Genomic DNA, 18,025 nt, shown 5'->3' on the forward strand with positions numbered 1-18,025 from the left:
TTTTCTGCATGTCGCTGTCCAGTTTTCCCAGCACCATTTGCTGAAGAGACTGTCTTTGTGCCATTGGGTATTCTTTCCTGCCTTGTCAAAGATTAGTTGGCCATACGTCTGTGGGTCCATTTCTGGGTTCTCTGTTCTGTTCCAGTGATCTGAGTGTCTGTTCTTGTGCCAGTACCATACTGTCTTGATAATGACAGCTTTGTAATACAGCTTAAAGTCTGGGTTCATTCCATTTTTCTATTCGTCTTCACCTTACTCATTCCATGTGGAGAAGTGTCCTCACCCTGAAAATCAGTAACACAAGAAAATGGAAGAGCTCTATTTTCTCTATCTTCCATTGACTGTGGGCCCCAAGGTGTAGGTCTGTCCTTTACTTGAAGTTATTCCTCAAACTTCACTAAAAGCAGTGGAACACTCAAATAACATAACATGAAGTTGATGAAGTTGTACTTTGGGAATAACTTGAGCTATTCGCAGCTTTAGCCTCTCTGATACTTACAAATGTGTCCCATGGATAGTCCAGCACAGATCATGGCAATTTGATGGTAGGATAGATATTTGATAAGAGATTCATGACCTTTTCAGAAGTTGTGAAATCACATCCTTGTTTGAATTTGCAGCAAGCTCCTCATTTCCTAAAGTGCAGCATTGTATATATTAATCTTTAGAATTTAATTAATTTGGTCTAGGGAATTTTTTATCTTGAAGTTTTTTGACAAAAAAACTATAGATAGTTCTGATATCACAAAATCACAATCAAGGGGGCCTGCAAATATAGAAGAACTCAGTATATTTAGGTGCTTTTTTCTTTAATTTCACTTAGCTGATCTTTAACATAAAACCTCTTAATAGAATCAACTCTTGTTATACGGCATTCTTTTACATGAAACTCTCTATGTTGCCCTTACGCACAGTTCCAAAAAAAATGCTAACAATGTTTATGGGCCTGAACTAAGAAATGTGAAACCTAGATTTTCCACTTTGTTCTACCACTCAAGTGTACAATCCTGGACAAACCCCTCTTTTGTTCACATCTAATTATTATTGTAAGTCCCTTTCATCTCTAAGAGAACAGTAAAATACCCAGCTATCCTGTCTGTCGGTTCTGGGCCATCACCATGTACTCTCTGTACTTGACATGAGTGTCCGGGTTTTCTATGGAGGAATGGGGAAGAAAGATTTGAGTTGAGAGTCTTGGTAGGGAGAGAAGGAGGAGGAGGGGGAGGAATATTGCCCATAATTCCTCCTAGGTTTCATTTAATTTTTTTTAATGATTCTGTTTAGGCATAGAATATATTCCTCCAAAGGATTTTCTTTTTCTTTTCTCATAGGGCATTTAAAAAAATGTTTATTTATTTATTTTTGAGAGAGAGAAGGAGAAAGAGCAGGTAGGGAAGGGGCAGACAGGGAATCCCAAGCAGGCTCCACACCATCACCACAGAGCAGGAGGTGGGGCTTGATCTCACAAACTGTGAGATCATGACCCAAGCCCAAATCAAGAGTCAGACACCTAACCAACTGAGCCACCCAGGAGCTCCATTCCTCTTAGGTTTTTCACAAGAGGTAATTTCAAAACAAAACTAAGTCAACCTATCAAAACAAGATAATGACAAGGGAGAAGGTAAAAGTTTTTGGCCAAATTCACCTCACAATCATTCTTTCCTGCACCCACAAAGCAATCTCAACTGAGATCTTGTTAGTGCACCTTCATTTCCAGTAAACATCACTCTTTAGAACAAAAACTGGAAGCTCCCACGTGTAGCCACTGGAAACATTCCCAGATGCAGGAAGAAGTTTGTATGACATCATTCAGAGAGTTATGCAGTATGAAGGTCTCAGATTAGAAGAATAGTTCACCTAAGAGTTCTTTATATTCAGAAGTTTTATCTAGTATTTAGAAGTCCCAAGTTTCTCAGAAAATGTATTTATTGATATGTGTGTATATTTGATCATGCATAGAAATGTATATACCTTTCTGAAAGGTGCTCAAATGCTAAGAAAAATGTTATTTGTGTGTGTAAATATTTAGTTTAAGACTGGGAAAAAAATAGGGAGATATTATTGTCCCTCTGTAGGTAAAAAAGTTTTGTACACCCTTTTAAAAATAACTTGGTTGTTTTAGGGGTGCCTGGGTGGCTCAGTCAGTTTAGCATCCAACTTCAGCTTAGGTCATGATCTCGAGTCCCGTGTTGGACTCTGTGCTGACAGCTCAGAGCCTGGAGCCTGCTTGTGATTCTGTGTCTCCCTCTCAGTCTGCCCCCTCCCCTGCTTACTCTCTCTCTCTCAAAAATAAACATTTAAAAAAATAATAAAAAAATTAAGAAATAAAAATAACTTGGTTGTTTTAGTAAAAATTATTCGTGTTCATTGTAAAATATTGAAACAAATCAGAAAAGCACAAAGAAAATATTAAATAATCACCTGAAGTCTCATGATCTGGAAATAAACATTGACAGATTTCTGGTAAAGTCTCTCCAGACATTTTTCTGTGTGTTTATATGTTTAATTTTACACAAGTGGCATGTTCCTTATTTCCTGCATTATATTCTTCCTTCTTCCTCAATAGTGTCATTAACATCTTTATGGTGTCACCAAATATAGCTATATTGCATGACTTTGAAAGGATCTGTAGTTTTCCATTTTATTTTGTTTGTTCCATATACTTAGTCAATTCCATATGGATGAAAATATAGGTTGTTGAGAAGGAACTTTTTTAAGCTTCAAAAGAACTGTTATGTAAAAAATACAAAGTTATGTAAAGTAACACATTTGCACAAGAATCTGGTTTGGTTGTTCCTACTGCAAAAGCTTGAAATAGTGTATGGAAATAGTGAGTTAGACCTGTAAGATGTAGCTTTATTATTACTGAACCATTAATAAAATTAAGCATTTTAAAAAGCAAGGATGAATTACAAAGTAAAACTCAATAGTTTTTATAACACAGAAAGGTAAAATATCATAAAGAAAATTAAAAAATAAGAAACAACTTGTAAATTAGCTATAGCAAATATGACAAAGGTCAATGTACTAATACATAAAGAGCTCATATAAACCAAAAAGGACAGTAACTCACAATAGAAAAATAGGCAACTAATGATTTATAAATAACACTTAAAATGGCTTAAAAATAAAATATAGCTCAATATAAGCCAAGTATCTTAAAAATATTTATAATCTTTACTTAGTAATTCTACTTCTAGAACTCTCTCCTAAATAATAATTTGAAATGCAGATAACACCTTTTGGCACAAAGAAGCGTTTCATGTTATTTATAACACATATTGTAAATGGCCTAAATGTTCAGTAATAAAGGAATGAGTAAGCAAAGTATGATGCAGCCATAAGTTAGAATATGTTGAAGATGTTTAAAATTATATTTATAAAGATGCTTTAATAGCTAAAGATATAATATTGAGTGAAAAAAAGAGAACACAAAATTTTATGTACAGTAATTTCAGCTATGTATATGAAATAGCCTGGAAGAAAATATACCAAAATATTAACAAGTACCTATTGGGGGTGGGGGGAGTATGGATGATTAAAAATTTTTTTTTAAATTTTCTTATTTCCCAAATTTTCCACAAAGATCATATATACTCTTATAACCAGAAAAATAATTTTTTTAAAACATATTGAAGCTAATACATATTTAATGAATTTAAAAACAAATTTAAACACAATAAAACAACATTTAAAAATCTGTATCTATGACAGTATTAAAAATCTTAATCATTTCTTACCGTTTAGTAAAAATTGCCTGGATTTTCACTTCTCTGTCATTCACAAAGGGTTAGACTTTGCTATGGATGGAATATTTGTGTCCCCCCCCAGAATTCCTACATTGAATTCCTAACTTGCAATGTGATGGTATTTGGAGGTGGGGACTTTGGGAGGTGATTAGGTCATGAGGGGGGAGCCCTGGGGAATGAGTAAGTGCCCTTATAAAAGAGATCGCTCAGAGCTGCCTACCCACATCTGCCAAGTGAAGACACGATGAGAAGTTTGTGACCCAGAAAAGAACCCTCATTTGACCATGCTGGCACCCTGGTCTCTGACTTCCAGCCTCCAGGACTGTGAGATACAAATTAATGAGTGGCTCAGTCGGTTAAGCATCCGACTTTTGATGTAAGATCAGGTCATGATCTCACGGTTCGTGAGTTCAAGCCCTGCATTGGGCTCTGTGCTGACAGTGTGGAGCCTGCTTGGGTTTCTCTCCTTCTCTCTCTGTCTCTACCTTACTGGTGTGCGCTTTCTCTCTCAAAAAAGAAAAAAAAAGTTATGTTGCTTATAAGCCACCCAGACTCTGGTATTTTGTTATAGCAGCCTGAATAGACTAAGATTTTGAACAAGTGAATTAATTATCCATTCTGGGCCTCCCACAATTTCAAAGTCTTCTTCAATTCTCCTGCCTCTACAAACCATATCTGTTTAATTTTTAATTTTAAGGTTAAATTCCTTTATTCATTTGTTTCTGAACCTATTATTCTGAAATGCAATGCATTTTAACATTAATGTATTATTTACATATTGTCACATTTCAAAATAAATATGAGGCAGCAGATGTTATTATTTGGCAATTAACTTTGTTTAGGTTTTTTTTTTTAAACATCCTTTACTGTGGTAAAATATACAAACATAAAACTTACCATTTTAACCATTTTAAAGTTCAGTGGCATTGAGTATATTCACATGTTTATACAACCATCATCACCATCAACCTCCAGAACTTTTTCATCTTCCCAAACTGAAACTCCCATTAAACAGTAGCTCCCCATCCTGCCACCCACACCACTCCCACTCTACTTTCCATCTCTATGATTTCACTATTCTAGGTTCTTCAACTTTATTTATTTATTTATTTATTTATTTATTTATTTATTTTTTGAGAAAGAGAAAAGAGTGCACACGTGCATGAGCAGGACAGGGGCACAGACACAGGTTGAGAGAGACAGAATCCCAAGCAGGCTCCATGCTGTCCATGCAGAGCCTGACTGGGGGCTTGAACTCACGAACTGTGAGATCATGATCTGAGCCAAAATCAGTGACTGAGCCATCCAGGTGCCCCTATTCAGTTTTAAGCCCTAAATAAATCTCTTCTCTATCTTGGTTGAGAATATTGTTAGTTTGAAAGAGTCAACTTAAAAAGTCCAAAAATTTTTAAACAAAGGTGATACTTACATATAATAAAATTCATAGATACTTAAAAATATACAAATTTTTATCTATATTATGGGAATGTATATGTCAGCATGACTATAAACTCATGAGGTTTGTGTGCCATTTTATTTTGAAGTCAAATTATCCACCTAAATGAAATAGCAGACAAATCTACATGTTGTGATCGCACTGTGTAAAAGGAATACCTTTGTATGGAGCAAGAATGGAAAGGAAGACCATGGAAAATAAAAATGGCTTATTTTTAAAGTGGTACAATTTTTGAAATGAGATTAAAAAAATTATCAATAGTGTTATCAAGTTGGAGAACAGATATTTTTTGATTATAAGAGGATGGCAGAAATCAGATAACTGAAATCACAGGTTAATAATTTAGAGGTACTAACAGTACCTTATATCTTAATGTTTCTAGAAAATCAGCTCTTGTGAAAACTTTTTCCAAGCCTAACCAATTTGAGTGTTGAAAGCATATATTTTTTTTCTTTCCTTCCTGAAAATAGACACAGAAATCACCGGGTATATTTGTAGAAAAGCTGACCCATATAATATCCATTATACTTCTACACATTAGGTACATTTTCCTTTGTTAGCTTGCCCAGGAACAAAAACAAGTGTGAATAGTTTGTTCTTATCAATTCATAATTCTCCATTTTTGTCACACTATGTTCCCATTGATTACACACAGGGATAAAAATAGAAACCTCTGAGATGGTGCTTTTGCCAGTTACTCAGATGACTTTCTGAACAAGAAAGTTTTATATGGATGGATGGGTGTAAGAACTTGGCTTGAAATATTAAAAAGGCAGGAAAAGACAGCAGAATCTGCTTCTCATTGGCATAGAGCCCAGATTGTCCTGCTTTTCTGAAATTAAGCCCAAATCCTAAAAATTCTGAATACCTGCTGTCAGCCTCCTGCAAATGGGGCAGGTTTCCCGGAGAATGTTAGCGAGAGTGCTGGCAGAGGTAGGCAAAGGCGACAGACGCTAGTAAACACCACTTCATCATATAGCTATTTTCATGTCCTACCAGTTGCTCACAGAAGTGCTGACAATCCTCGGGTTGACTCAACAAACACATCTTGGACACCTCCTTGGTGCCAGGCATAGTGCAAAAAGCATGGTGGAAAGCCAGTTTCCTTCAAGCCCCTAAGCCCCGCTGGCTACCCTTGGGAAAAATTCAGAATATCAAGGTATGCTGGATTCAGTCCAGCCTTGTGCCTTAGTCTGCAAGGAGGTAGAATCCCAGAACAGAGGGTGGCTCAGTCAGTAAAGTGCTTGGCTCTTGACTTTGACTCAGGTCGTGATCTCATGTTTCGTGAGTTCGAGCCCTGAGTTGGGTTCTGCGCTGACAGTGCAGAGCCTGCTTGGGATTCTGTCTCCCTCTCTCTCTGCCCCTCCCCTGCTCGCTCTCTCTCTCTCAAAATAAATAAAAATAAACTTAAAAAAAAAGAATCCTAAGGGGTCCTTCCAGCTCAGTCATGTTTGGTGCTAGGCGTGGGGGCCAGCTGGGCCAAGGAGAGAGATGGTGCCAAAGTCAGCTTCCAATGAAGGAGACAGCAGGTCTGTGCTATTCTCTTTTGCATTTTGTTCTTTGGAAAACGTTTTTATTATGTATATCAATTGATTGTATAGAAAAAAAAATAATGCACTGAGTATCGGATATCTACCACTAGCTTTATCAAATCTTTTATTGTTCCCATAATTGCTTCAGATTTTTGAAAAAGAAATAAAGTAATACCACGGTTGAAAAAGTGTATTAATTACGTCCTAAATCCATTTCCTTACTTCTATCCCCATGGGTAACTATGATTTTGAAACTGGTGTTATTCATGAGTATGCTTTAAAAAATTTTTTCTAATGTTTATTTATTTTTGACAGAGAGAGAGACAGAGCATGAGTGGTGGAGGGGCAGAGAGAGAGGGAGACACAGAATCCAAAGCAGGCTCCAGGCTCTGAGCTTTCAGCACAGAGACTGACATGGGGCTCGAACCCACAGACTGCAAGATCATGACCTGAGCCAAAGTTGGACGCTCAACTGACTGAGCCACCCAGGTGCCCCATGAGTATGCTTTTAAACTTTTTTGTCCATGCAGAAAAAAGATATTGTTTTTGCTGTCTTTGAAATGTATGTATATTATTTAATTTTTTATTTTAGAGAGAGAGAGTGCATGAGCAGTGGAGAGGGGCAGAGAGAGAGGGAGGGAGAGACTCTTAAGCAGGCTCCATGCTCAGCATGGAGCACAAGGCTCGATCCCAGGACCCTGGGATCATGACCTGAGCCAAAATCAAGAGTCAGACACTTAACCGATGGAGCCACCCAGGTGCCCCTGAAATGTATGTTTGTAAAAGTGTAATTAAATTATTATTTATTTCTTTGACACTTTTTTGTTTTTACTCAGTAGTATGTTTTATATTCAACCATGTTGATTCATGTAACTGCAGTTTAAGAATATTCCACAATTTGTCTCCAATCTATAAAAAGTAGGTTGCTTCCGATAATTTTTGTTTGTTATTAAAAACAATACTTTAAGATCGTTTTCTTTATCCTTTTTTTAAAAAGAAATTGTATTTTTAAGTTATCTCTATGCCCAATGTGGGGTTCGAACTCACAACCCTGAGATCAAGAGTCACATGCTCTTCTGACTAAGCCAGCCAGGCACCCCACTTAGATCATTTCCCACATGTCTTCTGTTACACATGTACAAAAGTTTCTCTAGGACATATAACCATAAAATTGAATCACTAGTCATAATGTTTGTGTATCTTTGGCAGAAAATTTCGAACTATTTTCCAAACTTGTACAGTCTCAACAGTTGAATGAGCATTCATCTTCATCAACACTTGGCATTTTCTGACATTTTAATTTTGTGCCAATCTGATAAAATATCTTAAAAAAATTTTTTTTAGTGTTTATTTATTTTTGAGAGAGAGAATGCAAGCTGGGGAGGGACGGAGAGTGGGAGGACAGAGAATCTGAAGCAGGCTCTGTGCTGACAGCAGAAAACTTGAACCCAGTTCCGGGCTTGAACCCAGAAACCGTGAGATCATGACCTGAGCCAAAGTCAGACACTTAACCAACTGAGCCATCCAGGTGCCCCATGATAAAATATCTTACTATGGTTTTGTGTTCCGTGCCCTTAACTATGAATGAGGTCAATCATCTTTTTGTGTTCTGATTGACACTTGTATTTTTGTGCATTTTTCTATTGTGTGATCTTTTTCTTATTCACTCATAAGAATTCTTTACATATTCTGGATCCTAAACCTCTGTTACTTGAGTTGCAGATATCTTGAGTTTGTAGTCTGTCTTTTTGCTCTTTATGGTATCTTTTCATGAACAGAAGTTATTGATTTTAATGTAGTCAAATTTATCACTTTTTTTCCTTAGTTTTCCTTAAAGGAATTCTTTCTCACCCCAAAGTCATAAAGCTCTTCTATTCATTTTTTTTCTAAATATTTTAAACATTTGCCCTTCACACACATATGAGTCCATTCTGAATTGTGTTTATGATTGGTATAAGGTAAAGGCCCACCTTCATTTTTTCCCATATAATAACCAAATTTCCCAGTACCATTTGCTCTTTCCCTACAGATCTATCATATACTGCGTGTCCATTTATCTGTAGGTCAGTTTCTGGTCTCTCGATTGTGCCAATGGCCTGATTGTCTGTCTCTGTGCCCACACTGCATTGTCTTAATTTCTACAGCTTTATCCTTAGAGCAACAATACTTCAGGCTTACTGAGGTCCAGCTGCCATCCGCTTTGGCATTTGTCTCAGATTTGTCATTTTTTTAAAACCACATACCATCATTAATAGTTGCATTGTAATATGCTAGAATGAACTTGGTAAACCTCCACTTCATATTTCAGCTTCTGCCATCTCTAGTGTGGGAGACATATGCAGCAAACAGAATTCTCTCTGTAACTCATGGCTAAAATAGAAATATAACCAGCAATAATCTGTATATCTTTTTCCAACCCTTTCCAGAGTCAAGATACCTATTAATTCCCCTTCAACAACATGCTGGGAAATGACTAAAAAGGCAAGGACAGTGAACTCTTTGTGATCTTGGGTGGTGGGGATAGAAGTGTTAGAGGTTGCTGCCCCTGACAACTATTTGGTGCACCGGGCAGTAGTGCCAGTCCTGCTGGGCCACCAGTCAGTGGGAAACATGGGAAATTTGAGGTGAGATCATGTGAACTATGCACAAGAAATAGAAGCTGAACAGCGCTGCAACAAAGTATATAGAAAGTAGACTGGACACTCTTGGCACAGTGATTTTGTCATTCATTGTATGGTGATGATAAACCATTCTTTAGGTTACTATTTGGTATCACTTTTATTTTGTGCAACAAGCTCTTTGCCAAAAATGAGCTCAAGGGGGAAAAAAAGCAAGTTCAGGTTTAATTAAAAATTAAATACTTATTTTTAATTTCTCAAGAAAATTTATAATGAACATATAACTTTTATTAGAGATGGAAAAGGAGAGATCTGGAAGAATAGACATCAAGAGAGATGGTCGCTATAGGTAGGGGAAATTATCACATTTCCTTATGCTCATTTCACTTTTCTATATTTTCTTTGTTCATTAGACTTCTGTAATAACAAGTAACAACAAAAGAAATTTTACTTCAAGAGATAATTCTTTACTTCAAGACTAAATTCACAATGTGAAATAAACTATATTGAGTTTATTTATTTTTATTTTTTACTTAAATTTTTCTTTAATGTTTATTCATTTTTGAGAGAGAGAGACAGAGTGTAAGCAGGGGAGGGACAGAGAGAGAGGGAGACACAGAATCCCAAGCAGGCTCCAGGCTCTGAGCTGTCAGCCCAGAGCCTGATGTGGGGCTTGAACTCATGAACCATGAGATCTGACCTTAACCGACTGAGCCACCCAGGTGCCCCAACTATATTGAGTTTATTAAACAGATAAGCAAATATTATACAAACACAAACTGTGTATTATATTAATGGCCCACATTAAGGGCTCCTTGTCTCCATACCCTTTGCCTTGTAACTTTGTAGTCCCCTTACCCTCTAACTAAAGGTTCAGCCATGTAACTTATCTAGGCCAATGGAATGTTAACAGACGTAAACAAGCAGGGGCTTGAAAAGCACCTGTGCATTTTTGCTTGCTCTCTTCTGCACTGAACTTGTTCACTTTTGCATCTCTGCCTCAGCATGAGAACCTGCCCCAGCTTGTCCATTTGAGGGATGTAAGAGAGAGGTGAAGAAAAGCAGAGACCATCCTAGTCCAGAAAACAGCCAGCCAATCTCCAACATGTGGGAGAGCCCAGCCAAGATCAATGACTGACTGCAGACGCATGAATGAGTCAAGATCAGATAATGGCTTAGCTACCATAGACATGTGAGAAACAAGAATAAGTCTTCAGGTTGGTTTATTATCAGATTATTGTGTCCAGGGATAACTGATACAACAAAGAATAAATAATATGCTGTGTAGAGAGGAGAAAACCAACTGACAAAAAAGGAGAGAGAGTTTATATAAATTTTGTCACAGCATTCCCAGACATCACATTACAGAATATTCTGTCCTTTTCTCTAAGGACAGGCTGGAGTACTTTGTAAATTAGACTAAATCTTGGTCTATGATACATGGAGCCCAACATGGGACTTGAACTCATGACCCTGAGATCCAAGACCAGAGCTGAGATCAAGAGCCAGATGCTTAACGGACTGAGCCACCCAGGTGCCCTATAGTCTATAACACTCTCACGGGACTTTTTTTCAATAGCTTTATTGAGATTTTCATGCACCACACAGCTCACCCATTTGAAATGTACAATTCAGTGGTTTTTAGTATATTTGCAGAGTTGTGTATCCTTTATAACAGTTTTAGAACATTTCATCACTCCAAAAAGAAATCCTGTACCTGTGAGCAGCCACTCCCCATTTCCTTCCAACAGAACGCTCCAACTGCAGCCCTAGGAAACCACTAATCTACTTCTTGCCTGTATAGATATGCTTATTGGGGATATTTCATATATATTGAATGAATATGTGGTCCTTTGTGACTGACTGGCTTCTTTCAATTAGCATAATGCTTTACAGGCTCATCCACAGTATAGCATGTCAATACTTCATTCCTTTATATTGCTGAATAATATTTCACTGTATGGATTCTATTTTACTTATTCATTCATCAGATGATGGACATTGAGTTGTTTCCACTTTTTGGCTGGCATAATATACTAATATGTTATATACTAATTTACATAATATACAATATATACTAATATACTGTATTTAGTTTATAGTATATATGCTTATATATTGTTATGTACTATATTATATATAATACATATTATAACGTATATTATATATGCTATTATATACTATATATAGTATAATATAGAATAATGCTTCTCTGAACATTCATGTATATTTTTGTATACAGATGTATATACATCTCTTGAGTATGTAACTAGGAGTGGAATTGCTAGGATATATATGCTATGTTTAACCTTTTGAGAAACCGCCAGCTGTTTTTCACTGGCTGCACATTTTACATTTCTACCAGCAGTATATGAGGGTTCTTTGCTAACACTTGTTATTGTTTGTCTCATTTACTAGTCATTCTAATAGTGGTATCTCACTGTGGTTTTATTTGTATTTCCCTAATAACTAATGACGTTAACATCTTTTATGTATCTATTAGTCATTTGTATATCTTCTTTGAAGAAATAACAATTCAGATATTATGCACATTTTAAAATTAGGTTGTCTTTTTATTGTTGAGTTGTAGGAGTTATTTATATGTTCTGGACACAAGTCCCTTATCAGACATATAATTTGCAAATGTTTTCTCCCATTCTGTGGGCTATTTTTCTTTCTCTTAATAGTGTCTTTTGAAGAACTTTTCAATTTTGATGAAGTACAATTAATCTTTTTTATTTTTCCTTTGGCGTTTGTGCCTATCTACAAAGGCAAAGTCCTAATCTGCTTTCTTTTAATCACCTTCTTAGATCCCTTTTCTTTCTCTGAGACTAATTTGCTTCTTCTGAATACAACTTTTAGTAGCTCTTTTAGGGGGAGGTCTATAAGTACAAATTTTCTCAGACTTTTTTTTTTTTTGGTCTGAAGTTTCCTTCATCTCATGCTTATGCTTGAAAGATGCGTTAGCTGGGTACATAATTCTGGATTAATTTTTATAAGTGAATAGTCTTCTAATTGTTGTGTCTTGGGGGATAATTATTTCTTCTCTTTGAGTTTTTAAATCTTTAGGTCTTTGTTACTGAAGGTAGCTACATATGGATTTACTTTTATTTCTACTTTATAGGACCTATTGTGCTTCTGGAATCTGAGGAGTTACATCTTTTTATCAGTGCTGGAAATTGTCAGCCATTATCATTTTAAAGATAGTGTCTCCCCTACTGTCGTCTTCTTTTTTTTTTAGGTTTTATTTATTTTTTAGGGAGACAGTACAAGCAAAGAGGAGCAGAGAGAGAGGCAGACAGAGGATCTGAAGCAGGCTCTGCACTGACAGCAGGGAGCGTGATGCGGGGCTCGAACTCATGAACTGTGATATCATGACCCGAGCTGAAGTCCGTTGCTCAACAGACTGAATCACCCAGGCACCCCTTCCCTACTGTCTTCTATTATAAGTATGTACCTTTTCTCCATGACTAAACTTTTCATTCATATTTTTTATATCCTTTTTTGCTGCCTTCTAAGATCCTCAGAGTTAGCTTCTAGTTAATTAGTACATCTCTTCAATTTTGTGTAATCTGCTGTTTAACCAGTTGTTTTAAATTTCTAGGATTTTGTCCTTCCATTTCTAAATTTTGAAATCTTTGGTGGTTCCCTACATCCATCTGATGTTTCTTCATAAGGTCTTTCCTTTAATCTTAGGGTTTTGATCTCTCCTTTTATGTCTATGTTTTATGTCTCCTAACTGAGCTCACGGTTGATTTCTTCTTGTGTTTTATGCTTTTTTTTTTTATTATAAAACTCTTTTTTTTTGGCCTGGATTGGTTTTATTACCTGAGACTCTCATGTGACCTTGTGAAGGAGCACCCTTCCAGAATGGCTTTACATTTGCTTCTATAAGTGCCTCAGGGTTTTCCACTGTCTTGGGATCAATTATTATGTTGATTTCTTAATTTAGGGATTCCTGACTACAAGGGTAGTGTTAAGTCAAAGCCAAAACCAATGTGAGAAGTAGGCCTGGGTTTTTGATGTTTCAGTGAAAAAATTGTTTCTTACCCTGTGCATGGGCAAAGAAATATATACTTTCTTGTCACCTCCCCATGCTGGTGAGATTTTTTTTACTACCTTTTCATTGAGGATGTCACTGTTTGAAAGTTCTAGCTTCTCATAGAGACTTCTGTTCCAATTCCCTATCTAGAGCAGGTCCAAGACCATGTTTCTTATTTTTGCATATGCCTTAAAGTCCCCTAGCTTATGGCAACACTCCCCACCCCTCTACACCCCCAGAAATTGCAATGGTAGCTGGGGCCTTTTCCCTCAGATTTCAGCCCCTGCTTCCTTTCTGTTATCTGCAGCTTTTCTTTCTTGCAAGCTCAGCTGTCTATTTAAAGACTTTTTCTTATACTTTATCCAGCAGTTCTAAGTATTTATAATGGGAGATGTTCCATATTTCCAGAACCATCGGCACCTATTAATTTCTACGTTTTCTGAAAAATGTCTTAGGAACACATTAACTATGGTAAAGTTGGGACGAATGCATACATTGTAAGCCAAGGGGGTCATGAGCATATAATTTTAGGGGAATTAACTTGTTTCCATTTTCATATGAATGGTATCCTAAAATTGACCTGTGATAAAGGTTTATGTTGACTCTGTCCCACCTTCCCTTTCAAAATAGCCCTTTCTCACTTTACAAAAAGGAAGGCATACTTGTCATCATTTATTATCTCGTTGTGCAAAACCCTCCAAACAGCCAAACAAAAGGATGATGGGAAATACTGGTATACAGGAAGCATCGTTTAATTACTAATCAAATCACCAAAACTATACTTGAAGGCTTTGTATTTTACACTTATTTCTTTTAAGGGTGAAGCTAGGTTAGAAAAGGAATATTTTGTTCATGTTGGGAAGTACCTAATTCAGTATGAGTCTGGAGGAGTAATGACAATTTGTATTTAATGACTTTGCCTCTGCTACCCACACCCCCACCACTGTCAAAGGAGGCATCACTTTTGAGGAGTCCCATGAAGGAAAAACAAAGTGTTGGTAAAAAAATACTGAAGGCTATAAGGAACTTTTTAAACATAAGCAGTTCTTTTAGGCTGCTCTTATTTTAGTTTATTTTTATTTATTTTGAGAGAGACAGAGACAGCGCAAGTGGGGAAGGGGCAGAGAGGGAGGGAGGGACAGAATCCTAAGCAGGCTCTGCACTGCCAGCAAAGTCTGATGTGGGCTCAAACCCACGAACCATGAGGTCATGACCTGAGCTGAGATCAAGAGTTGGATGCTTAACCAACTGAGCCACCCAGGTACCACTAGTCTACTCTTTTCTTTCTTTCTTTCTTTCTTTTTTGATGTTTATTTATTTTTGAGAGAGACAGAGACAGAATGCGAGTGGGTTGGGGCAGAGAGAGAGGGAGGCACAGAATCTGAGGGAGGCTGCAGGCTCCTAGCAGTTAGCACAGAGCCTGGCATGGGGCTTGAACTCACAAGCTGTGAGATCATGACCTGAGCCGAAGTGAGACACTCAACCGACTGAGCCACCCAGGCGCCCCATCCACTAGGATGCTCTTAATTGACTGAGCCACCAGGTGCACCTTCCACTGGGCTACTCTTAACACTCATCCTTAGGACACATCAGTAGCTGGAAAGAAAGGCATCTTCATACTGAATAAGCAGGATAAGCTGGTGACACTAACTCTTTTAAATATAAGTTGAGTGTTTTCTGGGACTACTATACATGATTTTTGATGAAAAACTTATTTAAAAAAATTCAGTGTGATTCTATAAATTAAAATCTATTTTATAAATAATACAATGAAATATCTGTTTCATCCAATTAAATGCTTAATATTTTCTCTTATTTATTTTTTTTAATTACTTTTTTTTCCCAACGTTTATGTATTTTTGGGACAGAGAGAGACAGAGCATGAACGGGGGAGGGGCAGAGAGAGAGGGAGACACAGAATCGGAAACAGGCTCCAGGCTCTGAGCCATCAGCCCAGAGCCTGACACGGGGCTCGAACTCACGGACCGCGAGATCGTGACCTGGCTGAAGTCAGACGCTTAACCGACTGCGCCACCCAGGCGTCCCTATTTTCTCTTATTTAAAATAGAAAATTAAAGTGTATGCTAGCTACCAGGCCTATAATTTTTTAGTTTGTAACCTTTCTCTCTTGTTAAATACACACAAAGTTTCAACATGATATCTAAAGAGTTAACAGGGCTATTTCTGATTTTGATACATGATTCTTATTCTGAAAAGCTAAACACTTATATTTCATACATTCCACAAATTTAACAAAATGCATGCAGTGCCTCTTATCCTACCCCTTGCTTAATAAATGACTTACTTGTAACTTTATTTTTTATTTTTATTTTTTAAATTCTTAAAAAAATTTTTTTTTAATTTAAAAATTTTGGGGCACCTGGGTAGCTCAGTCTGTCAAACGTCTGACTTCAGCTCAGGTCATCATCTCGCGGTTCGGGATTTAGAGCCCTGCGTCAGGCTGTCTGCTGATAGCTTGGAGCCTGGAGCCTGCTTTGGATTCTGTGTATCCCTCTCTTCTCTCTCTCTCTCTCTCTCTCTCTCTGTCCCTCCCCCACTCATGCTCTGTCTCTCTCAAAAATAAACATTAAAAAGTTTTTTTAATTAAAAAATTTTTAACGTCTATTTTTTTCCTTAAAATTTTACTTTAAATTCTAGTTAGTTAACTAGACTTACTTATAACTTTAGCTACACATTTTAGTTCATTATTTCAAAATAGTAACAAAGAAATAGTGTATTCTTTTCATCTTGTTTTAACCTAAAATGGAAAGCCAGCTATAGTAGACCTATATTATTTTATTTTATTTTATTTATTTTTTTTCAACGTTTATTTATTTTTGGGACAGAGAGAGACAGAGCATGAACGGGGGAGGGGCAGAGAGAGAGGGAGACACAGAATCGGAAACACGCTCCAAGCTCTGAGCCATCAGCCCAGAGCCCGACGCGGGGCTCGAACTCACGGACCGCGAGATCGTGACCTGGCTGAAGTCGGACGCTTAACCGACTGCGCCACCCAGGCGCCCCAAGACCTGTATTATTTTAAACTTGATTACTTTTAGTAATATTGTTAGATACTATCTATAATTTACTTTTCAATGCTTTATAATCTTTTTTGATACATTTAAACACATATTTGTATTGAAAATAAAGTTGGGGAAAAAAGGAAGCTAGACTTGACTCACAAAGTAAGTCTGACTTACCTTGTGGTTTGACAAAGAGGACTGAGTTCACTAGTTAGATTATGTGACAAATATTTTCATAAATTAAATGAGTAAAATTTATATCCATGGTTTTAACAAAAATATATTTAAATCACCTTATAAAAATAGCATTTTATTAAGAAATATTATATTGGCAAAGGTGCTTTGAAATTAATATTACTTCTGGATAGAGAAAAAAAGAAATTAACATTACTTCTATTTTCTTAACACTTTTTGAGAATATTAGGTTAAACAAGATATCTCTAAGGGAAAGAAATAGCAGTCTTGTGCTAAATCTTGGTAAAATCTTTTTTATTTATTTCCCAGAAGTGGAGGAAGAAAGTGGCTCCAATGACTGAATAACAAATTTCTACAAGTCATAATTTCTATTTTTCTGCTTTTGGTCAAATTTTAAGAGAACTAATTAAGTTAAAGTTGATATATTGTTAGAAGTAATTTTTGAGAGTAGATCCCGTTGAATTTTGTGTGTGTGAATATCTCAGGAATGCAAAGGAATAAGTGATAGGGCTAAAGGAAAAGTTCTTCAAGTCTCATCCATTTATGTATTTACAAAATTTTTCTGGGGAACCTGGGTGGTTCAGTTGGTTAAGTGTCCAGCTCTTGATCTCAGCTCAGGTCTTGATCTCAGGGTCATGAGTCCAAGCCCCAGTGTGGAGCTTACTCAAGAAAAAAGAAAAAAAATTTTTTCCCCAGGGCTTGCATCTTAAAAATAAAAAACAGGCATAGAACTGATGGAATTAATGAACTAAATTTTAAAAAGCCCATTTACTCTGTGAAGAAGTGCATTCCCAAAATATTTTTGCTTTTTATCAAATTACTAAAATTTGTATTACATTTGTTGTTTTAACCAATTGTATAAGCTAAAAATTGTCATGATAAACAGAAAAGCCAACCAGAAGAATTTTTTAACACTTAAGAGATTTCAACTTATAAGAGATTAAAAACTTAAGTTTATTTTGCTGTAGTGAAATATAATTGATGGGGTTTTGGAGTGGTGGTGGGGATTTCCAGAGCCCAAGAAATAATTCTTGAAGACATCTTTGGTGCAAAAAAGGTGATTTTATGCAACCCCTATCAAAATAACACCAGCATTCTTCACAGAGCTAGAACAAACAATCCTAAAATTTGTATGGAACGAGAAAAGATCCCTAATTTCCAAGCCAAAGCAACCTTGAAAAAGAAAACTGAGGCTGGAGGAATCACAATCTCAGACTTCAAGCTGTGTTACAAAGCTGTTATCATCAAGACAGTATGGTACTGGCACAAGAACAGACACTCAGATCATTGGAACAGAACAGAGAACCCAGAAATGGACCCACAGACAAGGCAGGAAAGAATACCCAATGGCACAAAGACAGTTTCTTCAGCAAATGGTGCTGGGAAAACTGGACAGCGACATGCAGAAAA

The 18,025-nt window shown here is 36.6% G+C and overlaps 1 long non-coding RNA gene across 1 annotated transcript in view; it reads right to left on the reverse strand.

Moving 5' to 3' along the window:
* Positions 1 to 18,025, reverse strand: part of LOC121019303 (uncharacterized) — a 57,427-nt gene that overhangs the window by 21,608 nt on the left and 17,794 nt on the right. The window lies entirely within an intron of this gene.

This window comes from Herpailurus yagouaroundi, unplaced genomic scaffold (genome assembly GCF_014898765.1).
Source record: "Herpailurus yagouaroundi ecotype Mexico unplaced genomic scaffold, PumYag 221, whole genome shotgun sequence".
Taxonomy (NCBI): domain Eukaryota; kingdom Metazoa; phylum Chordata; class Mammalia; order Carnivora; family Felidae; genus Herpailurus; species Herpailurus yagouaroundi.